The sequence below is a fragment of the Lycium barbarum genome, chromosome 3, assembly GCF_019175385.1.
Source record: "Lycium barbarum isolate Lr01 chromosome 3, ASM1917538v2, whole genome shotgun sequence".
In the NCBI taxonomy this organism is placed as follows: Eukaryota; Viridiplantae; Streptophyta; class Magnoliopsida; order Solanales; family Solanaceae; genus Lycium; species Lycium barbarum.
The window spans coordinates 113,004,445-113,020,224 of NC_083339.1; the positions used below are offsets into that span (position 1 = coordinate 113,004,445).

A 15,780-nucleotide genomic window follows, 5' to 3' on the forward strand; every position below is an offset into this window, starting at 1 on the left:
CTAAGGAGCTCTACAAAATCAGACGCCATGGATCCACAGATCCAAGATAGTGCTCTGATACCACTAATGCAGAAAAGGAATTACGAGTACAAGAAAAAAGAAAGCTAAAGCTGAAAAATAGAGAAACTACAGCTAAAAACTAAAGGGATAATTCTTATTGATGATAAAGCAATAGAAGAGTACAGTACTATATAATTCCTAGCTCACTAACTTCCAAAATAGCATAACTAATTCATATGGGCCTATGTGGTGTCTATGACAACTTAGGAGGGGCCACTTGACATATTAAAAACTATTAAACTAAACTCGATAGACTAAACTATAAAAGTAAAATCTTCACCTATATTCTTCACTAATGTAACTAACTTAACGACTCTGTACAACTCTTTCAGCTATGAGTACAATTCTTTTGATTTCATCATCTTCAAATGTGCATCACCACCAAAGCATCACCATTGCTATTATTTGAATTATCTACAACCCTCCTTTTTTCATCAAAACTAGTTCTCAAGTCCTCTTGGTATTTTTGACTCTAGAATCTTCCTCCGAAGTTTGTTTCTTCTCTTTACCATTATTTTGTCCCAATAAATTCGATAATTGTTTTCCTCATGGCCTTGATGGTTACAGCATGAATAAAATAAAGGAAGATTATCATAAACAAGTTCTTGATAGGATTCCAAAATCTGCCCAGATTGTTCATCAACATAATAACCTCTAACGCGATTTGGTCTTTTGTAAAGAAAATCAAGTTCTACTTTCACCCTAGCTGTACTAGGTCTCAATTGTTCTTGAGTAGCTTTTTCAATAGCTATTGGTTTACTAGCTGCAGATGCAATGGATTACAGGGAACGTTTGTGTTAGAATCGGTACACCAACTATGGGATGAACAAAACTTATCTTCATTCATGAAGTTACGTTAAAACTCCACCACGTAACTCCATGTAGTAAAAGAACAAGAGTTATGAAACTCTTAATGGAATTGGAGTTATGTTACATTGAGAGAATGTATCTCTCGAATGAAGGAGTTAGAAGATCGCATTTTCTTACCTATAAAAGGGAGTGTTTTAGTCATTCTCTAGACACCGCAAAAAAAGAAGAGAGAAGACATCCTTTGGAATAGAGTGTGATTGTCGTGAAAATTTACAAGACTCCACAAGTGATCTTGTAAGAAACCGTTTGGCAATTGGTGGTATAGTAACACACATCGATCTTAGAGAAGAAGGTATGTATTATTCCGCATAAATCTCCGAGTTCAATTCCTTCATTGGTATCAGAAGCATCATGGTTAGATGTGTTTATCTTTCACCATTGCATGATTAATGTTTAGTGAAAGACGGATTTTTTTTTTTCTATTTTAAAAAAAAAAAACTGCATTTCAAATATTTTTTTTGAAAACTATGATAAACATAATGACTTTCTGCTAAGTTATCTCCTTGTGTAAGATTCCACAGTGAACTAACTTTATATTAATGGAAAGATATCTTCAATAGCTGTCCAGTGATATATTATTCATAAAATTCCGTTATTGAATAGAGATATGAGCTTCAGAAGTTGACTGCTCAAATAGGTAGAAATTTTTGAAAAAATTTCAGATTTCTAGAAAAACATTATAGCATGTGATAGTGTGCATCCAGAAGTAGTTTTGGGTGTTATACATATCATTTTGAAAGTTTATCTTATGAGCTTTGTTTTGATGTATTTGGCGCATGTCATGAACTCAAAACTCTTTAATTTTTTGTTTTGAAAGAAGAAGAAAAAAAATCATGATAATGTTTTTTTTGGTAACTGGTTCATGAACGTGTTTAATTTTAAAATAACAAAGTGCAATGTTCATGAATATAGTTTATGTCACTTTTATGAAAATAATGACATGATTTATTTCCGGGTGGAACTTCTAAATTGGTAGACAACTTGCTCATTTAGAACTATTCTTATTCTTCTTCGATTTGCTCATAATTGATCTAGAAAATATTGGTATGCTTAAGGTTATATGTGATGAAAGTAAGACAAACGTAGACTTTTGAACATGGGCTTATAGTACACCGATATTAATCAAGATGCAATTTTTGAAGCAAATATATATATATGCTCACATATGTTATGTCTTTTTATGTGCTTACAAATTTTAAAATGGCATCAAAGATATTCATTGCTGAATTGAATAAGAGTGAGAAACTCAATGGTGACAATTATGACATTTGGCACCGTAAAATTCAATACGTCCTTGAAGAGCAGGATGTTTTGGAGACTCTGAACAATGTTATGGTTGAGCCATCTAGTGGAAACACATAGCAACATAAGAAAGACAAAGAGGCTTTTCAAACTTGGAAGAAAAAGAATAGCATTGCTCGCATAACTTTGTTGAATCGTATCCAACGGCTCAAGCAACGTGGATAGCACTAAAAGATAAGTTTGGTGGCACCTCTGCCACAAAACTTAGAAGGTTGACCATAAAGTTTGACACCTATAGATTGCGCCCTAACACATCGATGGGGCAGCACTTAAGAGATATGTCAAACATGATAAGAGAGCTAAAATTAGCTGCTCATAATCTTTCTGATGACAGCAAGTGAAAGTTGTTATTAGATCTCTTCCTGCTAGTTGGGAATATATGAAAGTTCATATGACCCACAATGAAAGTATCAAGTCTCTTGAAGACATTGAACAACATCTTGTTCTTGAGGATGAGCGTCGTGACGCCTCTAAAACAACTGAACAAGCTTTTCTAGCTGAATCTACTGAACTTCTAATCCTTAGCAAAAGAACCCGAACAAGAAACCTTAGAAGAAGAAGGGATCTGGTAAGCCAAATCAGAAGGGTAAACCTCAATTTAAGAAGAGAGGAAAGCATGGTAATAAAAAGGTTGATATAACCAAAGAGGAGTGTTATTCCTACCACAAGATGGGTCATTTTGCGCGCGATTGCCCTGAGTAGCATAAGGTAACACAATATACTGAAAAATTCTCAATCTGTTTATGTCTCTAGTACATCATTAACGGCTGATGCTAATTCTTTGTGGACTGTAGACTCAGGTGCCATAGACTACATTGCCAAGGACAGAGGATCATTTGTTGAGTACCGCCGGATAACTTCGGGAAGCAGATGGCTTTATGTAGGAAATAATGCTTCAGTTGAAGTAAAAGGGATTGGTACATGCAAACTAAAGTTGCGTGGCGGTCGAACCCTACTTCTACATGATGTCTTATATGTTCCAGGCATTCGGCGGAACTTAGTTTAAGTTGTTTCTCTTCTTAAATTAGATTTCAGTTTAAATTTTCACAATAACTCTGTTGACATTATTCATGGCAATAATTATTATGGTTCTGGTTATTTATCTGATGGTTTTATTGTGTTGGACACAATTTGTGGTTTTAATTATATATCTAATAATCATGGTTGTTTTGCTTTAACAGCAGCCCATATTTTAGATGTAAATACTTGGCATACTAGACTTGGACATATAGGTCTTGAAAGAATGAATAGATTGGCAAAAGAAGGATTGTTAGGGTCCTTAGCTAAAATTGAAATGCCAATTTGTGAACACTGTCTAGTAGCAAAAACAACTAGAAAACCATTTGGAAAGGGAACTAGAGTTGAGTTTTCATTGCAACTCATTCATTCTAATATATGTGGTCCTATGAGTGTGAGGGAAAGTCATGGAGCCTCATATTTCATTACATTCATAGATGATTATACTCGTTATGGTCATGTTTATTTGATCTCCCATAAGTCAAAAGCATTGGAATACTGTAGACAATTTATGAATTTGGTTGAGAATCAATTAAACTTGAGAATAAAACATTAAGAACTGACCGTGGACGTGAGTATTTATCAGATCAATTTAAGGATCTATGTGATGAAAAAGGAATTGTAAGACAGGTAACAATTCCATACACTCCTTAACAAAATGGAGTAGCCGAGCGAAGAAATAGAACTTTGCTTGAAATGGTTAGGTCTATGATGGCGCAGGCTAACTTGCCAATTTCCTTTTAGGGAGATGCATTGATGTCTGCAGCTTTTGTGCTTAACCGTGTTCCCTCTAAATCTGTTGCTTCCACACCCTATGAATTATGGACAGGTAGAAAACCTGACTTAAATGTATTGTGACCTCGGGGGGGGGGGGGGGTCTGCAGCATACGTGCATGATTGTTCTCATAAATATGGGAAGTTGGGCCCAAGGGGAAAGAAATACATCTTCATTGACTATTCAAAGAAATCAAAGGGCTATATCTTCATAGGAGAAAATGAAGATAGAAGCATAACAGAACTTGAGTCACGAGATGCTACATTTATAGAGACAGAATTTCCCTGTAAGGGTGATATTGATAGAACTGTGTCAGTTTATGAAGTTGTGGATCAACAAGAGAATCTTAAGACCAAAGAAGTGAGGAACAAGAAGTTGTACCTTCTCCAGCTGATCCAAGTGGGAGAATTATTCATTTAAAGGATATTCCCCAAGAGACACAATTACGCAGGAGTACACGAGGAACTATTCCCCGATGTCATTTTGAGATCGAAGGGGAAGCATTAATTGTTACTCCCCAAGATAATGAAGAGCTTAACTTAGTTCAAGAGGCCCTTTCAGGCCCTACTAAGGATAAGTGGATGAAAGCAATGGAAGAGGAAACAGAGTCCATGAGGACAAACCATGTTTGGGATTTGGCTGATCTTCCACCAAGCCGAAAGGTAATTGGGAAAAAATGGGTTCTCAAAATTAAAAGAAATGCGGATGGCTCTATTAAACGCTACAAAGCTTGTTTAGTGGAAAAGGGGTACACACAACAAGAGGGTATTGATTATGAAAATACATTCTCTCCAGTTGTGAGATTCAGCTCTATTAGACTAATTCTAGCTATAGTTGCAAGCATGAACTTGGAATTACATCAAATGGAAGTAAAGACCGCATTTCTCAATGGAGAACTAGATGAAGAAATTTTTATGGAACAACCATTAGGTTTCATCCAAAATGGTCAAAATCACAAAGTTTGCAAACTCAAAAGGTCCATTTATGGACTTAACCAATCATCTAGGCAGTGATACTTGAGATTTCATCGAGCTATTACGTCTTATGACTTTAATATGATTGATGAAAACCATTGTGTTTATATGAAGCAGACTGAAAGTGCTTTTGTAATGCTATCCCTTTATGTGGATGATATACTACTAACTGGAATAGCCTTAATTTTGTAAACAATATAAAGAGTTAGTTGTCCCTCAATTTTGAAATGAAGGACATGGGTGAAGCAGATTACATCCTCGAGGTTAAAATCCGTAGAGATCGCTTTAAGAATTTAATAGCTCTGTCATATATAGAAAAGGTTCTTGAGCGATTTAGGATGAAAGACTGCAAACCAATAGATACTCCTGTAGTTAAAGGTGAAAGTTTGAGCCTTGAAATGCATCCCACAACTCAAAGTGAAAAAGAAGCCATGAAGAGGGTTCCATATTCAAGTGCAATTGGGAGTTTAATGTATGTAATGTTGTGTACACATCCATACATTTGTTATGCAATTGATCTTGTAAGCCATTATCAGTCCAATCCAGGACAAACACATTAGAAAACTGTTAAGAGAATCTTGAGATACTTGAAGGGCACTACTGCTTATAAATTATGTTACCAAGGGAGTGACTTACAATTGGTAGGTTACTCTGATGCTGACTGGGGCGGATACTTAGATGAAAGAAAGTCCACTTCTGGTTATATATTCTTGCTTAATAATGGTACTATTTCATGGAGTAGCGAGAAACAAACATGCATAGCTTTGTCAACTATGGGAGCAGAGTTTGTGGCATGTTCTGCAGCAGTACAAGAAGCTGTGTGGCTAAAGAGATTCATGGAACACTTAGGGACCGTTGACAAGCCAATGGATCTAGTGAAACTCTTTTGTGATAGCCAAGCAGCCATAGCTTATACAAAAGATACTAAGTATCATAGTAAGACTAAACACATAGATACAAAGTATAATTTTGTTAGAGATATCATAGCACATAAGGAAATCACTCTACAATATATTTCAAAACACAAAATGGAAGTTGATCCCTTGACAAAGCCAATACCTAGGTATGTATTTATTGAGCATGTGAAATCTCTAGGGTTTCACAAATTGTAGAGTGTTGTATTTCCTTATTTGACTATTTAAATACAATACTTGGATATTTCTTCTTGGAAGAATACACATATTTTTTTCGTGAATATTTCAATCATATTTGTTAATTGGAATATACACAATATTAAAGTATGTCGTACAGGATGATAAGGTTGGCTTTCTCACACAAGCAACCCCTTAGGCGCTTATGGGGAGCGAGCCAAGAAGAGACATTTGTGTTTCTTATAGCTAAGGCAGTTGACAAACATTATACTACGAGTAAGAACACATCATTTAATGTCGCTCTAGTGGATGACTAGGATGAGATCCTGAAGAAATGTCAAACAGAAAGGACCGAATTATGGATTCCCACCATCCATAATACCTGTAGCTAGATGCGAGATCTCCTCTTGAGGCCATGAGAGGCTAGCAAAGTGGTAGAACTCAGATAAGGTAAATATTTTACCTGGATCAAGATCTATACAGTGTAAGCAAAGAAAATCGACATACGCTCTGGAAATCAGAGGTACACTGTAGCATGCATTTCATACTGCATGTGCTTTATAACTGCAAATTGGGAGGTTAGTGAATGAACCCTGCTTCATTACTCACTACAAGAAAATGGATAATTTGTGGAGGTTGAAAGTTGCAAGTTGCGGATGTTTTAGCCTCTTCTATCAACTAGCGGAGGCTAAAACCTCCGCCAGTTGTAACTTTCAACCTCCACAAATTACCCCTTTTTTTGTAGTGACTGTGTGAGACCCAAAAAGATATGAAATCCTTTCATTGGTGCTCTTTATGAGTTTGACAATATCATAAGGTGATGGGTTAGTGTATGCTGCTTTAATATGCATCCAAAGGTTGTGATAATATGACCTAAAGGAATAATGCTAGGAAAGCAGCTAATCTTGACCTTAATGATATGTGGGCGAAAGGGAGATATGTCAAATGTATACATATTATGCCTGTGTCTTAGACCGGTCCATTATGAAGCCTATTTTAGATGGCATCATAAGTGTGAACGCAAAGCATATATGAATGAGAACGACACAAAGATTAGAGAAGGCGTATGTATATAGACATGTCTAGGGCATCTGAGACACTTTATATAACATGATATGATATCATAAGAGATTAAAGGGTTGTAGACTCTTCTACTGATCCCGAAAAAGATTTCTAGTTTAAGAGCTCCTAAAATTAGTGTCCAAGCAATGATGACAACACACTATGTATGGAAATCTAAAAAGATGTTTACTTTTGAAAAAGGATTTATGTGATTTATTCCATTATGTGTGAGTGTGAGATGTTAGAATCGGTACACCCAACATGGGATGAACATAACTTATCTTCATTCATGAAGTTACGTTATGACTCCACCACATAACTCTATGTAGTAAAAGAACAAGAGTTATGAAACTCTTAATGGAATTGGAGTTATGTCACATTGAGGGAATGTATCTCTTGAATGAAGGAGTTAGAAGATCACATTTTCTTACCTATAAAAGGGAGTGTTTTAGTCATTCTCTAGACACAACAAAAAAAGAAGAGAGAAAACATCCTTTGGAATAGAGTGTGATTGTTGTGAACAATATACAAGACTCCACAAGTGATCTTGTAAGAAACCGTTTGTCAATTGGTGGTATAGTAACACACAGCGATCATAGAGAAAAAGGTATTTATTATTCCGCATAAATCTCCGAGTCCAATTCCTTTAGTTTGTAAAAAAGCATTAGAGACAAATTAGGAAAGGGATTCCACACAAACGTCCTAGAAGTCTTTTCTTTAGGGTTGAAATCAATGGTCCATCGGTCACACCATTAACAACCATATGATTAACAGTCTTAGCAGCAGCTAATAAATAGTCTTTATATCTATCAAACCTCATTAGGATGTGCCGACAAGCCAACCAACCTATCAAGCAATGACCTTTAATTCTAAAGTCTTTCGGAATCGACTTGCGAAGTTCTTGCATATCTATTTGTTCGAAGGAGAACTTTAGTATAAGGACTTGATGAATTTCCTCCATGGAAAACTTAACAGTAGGCTCTCCATGAATGATCTCAATAGGTTTTAAAGTTGTTTTTGTTAGAGATTGAGTAGGTTGTTTGTGATTAACAAGACCAGCATCTTGGGTTTTTATTGTTAAGGTACAAATGGCCTATGCCTTGGCTCAAACAATGTGATCCGTTATTCCCTTTACTTCTGTGATACGCGGTAAGTTTCTCTCAGAAGTTCTTAATGGATTAATGGTCAACTTTAATTTCTCATCTTTTTATAGAGCTCAACTTGCACCTAAAATTAATCATCTTGCTTGCAGGGGCGGATCTACAGTGTTCAGTGGGTGTTCCCAGAAACCCAGTAACTTTGGGTAAACGTTATGTTTATATTGTGAAACACAACCAAAGAATTCTATTGGTGGCGCATGAATAAGGAACCACCAAAAGCTTTAGCGCTTAAAGATCAGGGATGAATTCCCCCTAGTCACTTTGTAGAACTTCAGTTGTTTTGGTTTTTTTCCCCTCAAAACACCACACGCGCAGATTTACTTTGTTTCATTTTTAAAGGGGAAAAGGGTTCAAAACACACTCAAACTATGGCCAAAGTTGCCATAACACACCTGAACTTTGCAGGGGTCCCATGACCCCCCTTGTCACGACCCGACTAGGGGTCATGACGGGTACCCAGGGCTAACTATCGAGCACCGCTCATACCATTACCCATCGTACTCATCAAGTGTTCATTCATTAATCTTATACTCAAATCATAGGAAAACCATTTTTTTTCACTTGGAAACATAATTACCTTTATATGCATAAGCCCTTCGGCTATCAAAATAATGTACATACAATAGGGACATCGTGAGACCATGCTACCCACACATACGTATCTACGAGCCTCTACTAGAGTACTAAACATATGGACAGGACAGGTCCCCGTCATGCCCAAAACATATATATATATATATATATATATATATATATATATATATATATATATATATATACACAAAGGATAAATCAATGGCACCTCCGGAATAATGGGGTGCTCTCAAAGTCTGCTAGTAGCTCCTACGAGTCTAGATCACCTCCCTGCCTACCTGTGGGTATGAACACAACGTCCAAAGAAAACGAACGTCAGTACGAACATTGTACTGAGTATGTAAGGCATGGATGAAATGAACATAACAGAGAAATCATAAGACATAAGATGAAAATATAACCTGCTTAACTTTTAAGAGTGGATGCATTTCATACTTATATCATATATATTCGTGGTACATGTATCATATATATATATATATATATATATATATATCATCGTTAGCCCGCGTCCGAGTAAATCTCATACGCCGCCCACTAGTGGTGATTGTGTCCGGCCTTCTAGGCGCGGTGGAATCATAGGCAGCCCGCCTTAGCGGTGACATGTCCGGCCATTTGGGCACAGTGGAATCACAAGCAGCCCGCCTTTGCGGTGACATGTCCGGCCATTTAAGAACGGTGGAATTGTAGCATCGTGAGCACATCATAAACTTAACATTACTGTACATCTCATAGGCATATCATGACCTTATCATAGCTTAGCATCATTATACATTTATTATCAAAAAATACATTAGAACTTGAAGATAACTATGGCGATGTCACGGTGACATAAGGTCGTGAACCCCCGATTACATTATGGAGTGATCATAATCATTATGTCTCACCTTGAGGGGACTAACATTTTAAGGTGAGTGTACACAAGGAAAAACATCAGTGGAACCGTGCTTAGGATCATAAACCTCATGGACATCGTATATTACTCGAGGATTCTCTATACTTAAACTCATCATCATCATTATCATGCTCGTATCATATCTCTTTTCTTTATCATGTGCGTATGTAGCTCTTTATAGTCATGGACTCGTAATTTCCGTTATTTAGGAAGATTATGGAAAAATAGGAAGATTCATGCCATAGGAGTCATGCCTTAGAAGGAAAGGATTAGCCTTACATACCTCTTTCGTTTAGCTATTCTATCGTTTGATCGTTCTCCTTCAATGCTCACGTCTTTACCTTCAAGGGAGTTCGTATTAACATTAGCTAAACGGTTATAAGAACGTGCTTACTAAAGCTAGAGAAAATTGGGAAGCATTTCCTTTGTTTATACAACTTTCCTCATATTGCATATCAACTCCCAAACATCCATAACAACATCCACAATATTATAAGCAACAATCATCATTCATCTACATTATCCACATTTCACAATCTCACTTCAATTCCTCCATAATCATGGTCATAGTAAACTATTACGTTCACTCATATACAATGTTTATCCCATGTTCTTAATATCATTTATAACGTGATCATAATCATAACATATCAAGAATCATGACTCAATCCAAGCTACTACTCAAAATTGATACTATTCCCACATTTATGACCCATTTTCTATCTCCTTCTACAATCCAAGTCTTTCAACCTCTCAATACCTTAAATAACATGGAAAGACCATAAAACTTATCTTAGATGGTGTAGGGATAATCCTTGGGTGGAAATACTTCACTTGAGCCAAAACCCTACTTCACCTCCAATGAAATTTCTTGACTTGGATGATCTCTAATGAGTTTCTTACACTTGGTTTTCTTAGTTTGATGAAGTTGATCATAAATTTCTCTTGAGTTCTTATGGATGAAGAGTGGAGAGAGTTCTAGAGAGTTCTTGAAGTGTTGGGTGAAAATGAAATGAAATAATGAACTTGGTCCCCTTTTTAATAACTTAAAAATCTGATCCGTAGGGAAAATATACGGACACTTATACGGTCTGTATAAGTGACCGTGAAATCACCGCTTCAACATCTCGCTTCTATGACCATTATACGGCACATTATATGGTCCGTATAATTTTATACGGTCCGTATAAGTGACTGTATAATCCCATCAATGAGGGACCTTCACTGTGATGATTCTGCGGACCATTATACGGACCGTATAACATTATACGGACCGTATAATCGGTTGTGTAACCCATCTTTTCTCTGATCTTGTTCTCATCACTTCGTTTGATCTTCAATCCTTATGGAACCTTCTTGATACTTGTTTAACACCTCATTACGATCTAAGAGACGTCATAATTCTTCTCTAAGACACTATTAAATCATCATTAACTTATTACTCGTAAATCCTTTCCGATACACATCGTATGTGTTAGAACCTGTATTTTTGTACAGTGGAATAATCTGGATTTATTACGATAAGTTAAGGACAAAACTAAGTCGGGATTCTTGACCTTCGATTTTATTTTGAGATATAAGTTGTGCATGAATTTATTGGTATGGAACAATTAGGAAAATTCGGGACCAAAAGTGATAAAAATTGGAAGATAAAAATCCTCCACAATTTCCATGGTTGGCCCACACAAATGGTGTTCAATTTTAATTGGGACAACACATTAGTGTGGGCCAAGGGGCAAGTGTACAATTCATTTAAGTATTAAAAGATGACCACAATTTTATTTCACTTCATTTGCTTCATTCACCACACCTGAACAAAAAAAAAAGTTGAAGACCCTCCATTGAAGGCTCTCGGCCAACAGCCCTGAAAATTCACTTCCATTTTTAGCTCTCCAAAAATGAATTTCTTGGTGTTAAACCACTAATTAGAGGTCCCTAAGTAACTTGGAAGCATTGTTGGGGTGATCAAGTCCTTCATTCAAGAGATTGGAAAATCCTAGCCTATTAAAAGTTGAAGAGAGAAAGGTAAGATTTGATCTTGTTTTTGTGTTATGAAGGTTCTATTCATGTTGTAGTATCTTATTATGGTTGAAAATCATGAAATAAATAATGGTGAAGTGGATGCCATATGTATGAGGGTTGGGCGTGTGATGGGTGTTGTTGTGTTGTGATTGAAATTATGAATTAATGTTTAGTTAGTTGATTAGGATCATTGTAAGGTGAAGAACAATTGAGAATCATCCATATATGTGTATATATAGTGTTGATTGAAATGGGTCACATTATATGACGATGAACGAATGAACGTCGCTTAATGTTTTAATCGCCGTCGCTATGAATCTTATGTTGGAAATAAATGTTTGTTGACTCAAAATGATGTTGTTAATGTGCGGACTGCTTTTGGAGGTTATTGTATATTTATTGTAATTGGTATATTGATGAGATAGCATTGTTAGAATGTAATTTGAGGATACAAACCATGATTTGGAAATGAAGAAAAAAATAATTTAAAGGGCTGTCTCGGTTGGGGTTGTTTTCGGCCAGCTTGGAGAAAAACAATCCGGGTTGTTGGAAATGTGGTATGAATTGCTTAGAATTCCCTTGAATATTTTTGGTAAGGATTCGGGTTGTTAATTGAATGTATAAGCGTCGATTTTGGCTTGAAGGTAAGTCGTCGAATTGAATTTATGTAAGTTGTCGAAAAATGGAAAAGAAAGCGATTATTGTTGTATTACCTTTCGGATTGATTATTAATGTTGTTAGGTTGGTTGTTGTTGTTGTTGTTGATTGATACGACCGAGTTAAATTCTCGGGGTAGCCTATTTACAGGGGAAATGCTGCCCAAATTTCTGTAGAATTAAGGGCGAAATTGGAATTTAATGCCCAAAGAGTCTTTAGCTAATGTTTGGCATTTTATGGCTTGTTTATAGATCGTGGGCAGCTCGAATCATAGGTTGGATTTAGCTTGAGTTTGGATCGTATTGGAGAGCGTTTGAGGTATGTAAAGTAATCTTCCTTCTTCGGCATGCCTTAGTTAAAATAGGCTATGATATAAGCCTCGAGGAAACTCTATTCTCACAATCCGAGCATGTTTATGAATCGCATTTGTTCTTTGGCATCCTTGCCTTGTCATGGCAAAACATTGATCCTTATGTTCTTGGAATCCATAATTTGTAAAGATTACATGAAAGCTGATTTTTATTTTAAAGTTCATTCTTTAGCGATTCCAAAACTTCAAACGCCCATAATTTCCTCAGAAAAGCTCAGTTCGGGTCTATACTCGTCCGTGGGTCCCGCGACACCCTTTTTGAAATTCGACAACTTTGAAACAAAAAGTGATAATTATTATCCCGATTTCGAATATGACTATTTTACTTATCCTTCAGATTTATAATAATGATTTTTTTTGCATATGATTTCTCACTACTCCGCTCGTGCCTACTGTGATATCGTTCACCGGTTCCCGGGCCGGTTCTGTTATCGTGCGCTTTGTGATACATTCCGGTGTTATGCTGTGATTATGGTTCACCGTGCTCCTCGCTCGAGGGCCGGGTTCCACTTATGTTTGGCGTTATGCTGTGTTTGGCGTTATGCTGTGTTGTGATGTGTGACGGGGATTCGGAGATTTGAAACTTTCTGGTGTTATGCTGTGTTGTGGCGCCATCGACAGGCGGGCGACCACATTTTCCTGTGCCCTATGCATAATTTATACTTTGGAAATAAACATTTTGATATTTTTTTTTGATATGTATTATTTTCTATATATCTGATTCGATTATTGTTCAGATTTATTTCTGTACCTTCTGCTTTGCATACTCAGTACATATTTCATACTGACCCCCTTCTCCGGGGGCTGCGTTTCATGCCCGCAGGTACGGACGCACAGCCTGGTGATCCACCTGTTTAGGACACCCTTTGTGCTATTCGGAGTGCTCCTCTCTTTCCGGAGCTTATACTTTTGGTATATATATATTTATTAGTGCATTTGTATATATTCGTTCATGGGTACGGCGGGGCCCTGTCCCGTCATATGATTCTGTCGGTCTGTTTAGAGGTCTGTGGACATGTTTGTGGGTTAGGGTCTTTCTGTATGGATAGGTGTATATGTTGTTTGGGCGATCCCATACGCCGAGGCGGCCGGTCCGCATATGTTTATACGTTGCTTTGCTAGCCCTGTGTGGCCTTTGTTGGTGTTTGCTGTGTACAGGGTTATTTTGGATAGTCTGTAAAACAGAGGAAACTCTGCCGAAATTTTTCTGGGAGTTGTCTAAATTTAGAATATAGCCTCGTCGGCTTCTGGTATATACTTGAATACATTTGATAGATGGGTTTGGGTGCCCAGATCGGGCACTAGTCACGGCCTACGGGGTTGGGTCGTGACAGTATGCCTTGACCTCTCTTGGCAAACTTTCTCCTCTTACTCTGAATGTCTTTGTAAATCTCAATTAGGGTCATCAAATGTCATTTCTCACTTATTGCAATACTGTATACTTCGTGCCTTTCGTTAGTCTATTCACTGTGCATCAACGGGGAATTTTCCGGGGTGTAACACCCCTGTACTTATTTTTTATGTATTTTGTACGCCTTTATATAGTGACATGTACAAGCGATTGTATCTACTCTCTTTGAGCGCGTAAGATTCCATATAAAAGTGAATATAATACACAAAAAATAAGTCCAAGGGGGTCATAGGACCCCCGCAAAGTTCAGTGTGTTATGGAAACTTTGCCAAAATCTAGGTAGCAAATTACTGTTCATCTTCTTCATAGAGAACTGGACTGAAATTTGATCCTAGTGCACTTCAAATCTCAACCAAACATCACCAAATTTCAGATTCGAATTCCTCTCGATGTTCCAGTTCTTTTGATATATCACCCACTCAAAATGGGGCTCATTTGCGGCAACCCGAAAATTCGAGTTCGAAGCTTCAAGCTTTGTTCATGGCAGTCATGGAGTCGATCAGTTCTTCTTCACATTCCAGACGTCTTCTAAGCTCGAGTTCAGCTTCAAACAATCAGCAACTAAGAATTTTTTTCATCAAATCCGGAATTTGAAGACCCAGATCTGAAAGCTTCAAGTCGAAACTCGACGTCCCTAATGGAGTTTTTGTTTACTGGTTCTACTATCTTAATCCACTATTATTAATCATGTTTTCAATGTCGACAATGTCACAAATCCTATATAATATCAAAAAAGACCTGTTTGATTGGTCGTTACAATGGAGTTTTTTTGGGTTTGAAATTTTGAAAAGTGGAGAAATGAAAAATACCCAATTGAAGAATAATTAAATCTTTTAAACTCAACACAAAGGAAAGCAAAAGGCACAAATTCTTGAACAGGCAACACAAAGGAAAGCAAAAGGCACAAATTCTTGAACAGGCACAAACTCAACACAAAAGGCACAAAGCAAAAGGCACGATAATTGAAACAAATATTAGCTCTAACGACTGGAAAAAAAAAATTGGTCACTATAAGTGCACTTATAACGACTGGATTCATCTCCCTTCGTTAAGAAGTGGTCGCTAAAAATCAAATTTCCTGTAGTGGAGCGCATGCATACACTCAAACGAGTTTGGGTGACTTTGTCCATTTGAAAGCGTAGATAATACACAAAAAATAAGTCCAGGGGCTTCATAGGACCCCCGCAAAGTTCAGGTGTGTTATGGCAACTTTGGCCATAGTTTGAGTGTGGTTTGAACCATTTTCCCTTTTTAAAGTCAAACTAAAAAGAAACCACAGCAAAATTAGAACTTGCTGCATTACTTTTGCCCAAATCTCAGTTTTTTTAAATCAATTTTGAAACTAAAAAAGAAGAAACAGAAAGTAAGAAAAACTTAGTAGGCATTTGGCCATGAAAACCAAAAAATTTCCACTTTATTTGAAATTTTGAAATTGGAGTTGCGTTGGTTATCATTTTTGCAAACAATATTTGGTTGTTTGAATGTACTGAAAGTGAAAACAAGGTTTTGGGTGTTTTTCC

The 15,780-nt window shown here is 36.8% G+C and overlaps 1 long non-coding RNA gene across 1 annotated transcript in view; it reads left to right on the forward strand.

Moving 5' to 3' along the window:
* Positions 1-14,079, forward strand: part of LOC132631855 (uncharacterized) — a 31,074-nt gene extending 16,995 nt beyond the window's left edge. The window contains exons 2-3 of the long non-coding RNA XR_009579125.1: positions 12,731-12,797; positions 13,673-14,079. This is a non-coding gene — a long non-coding RNA (uncharacterized LOC132631855). The remainder of the gene's footprint in view (positions 1-12,730; positions 12,798-13,672) is intronic.
* The last annotated feature ends 1,701 nt before the right edge of the window (positions 14,080-15,780 follow it).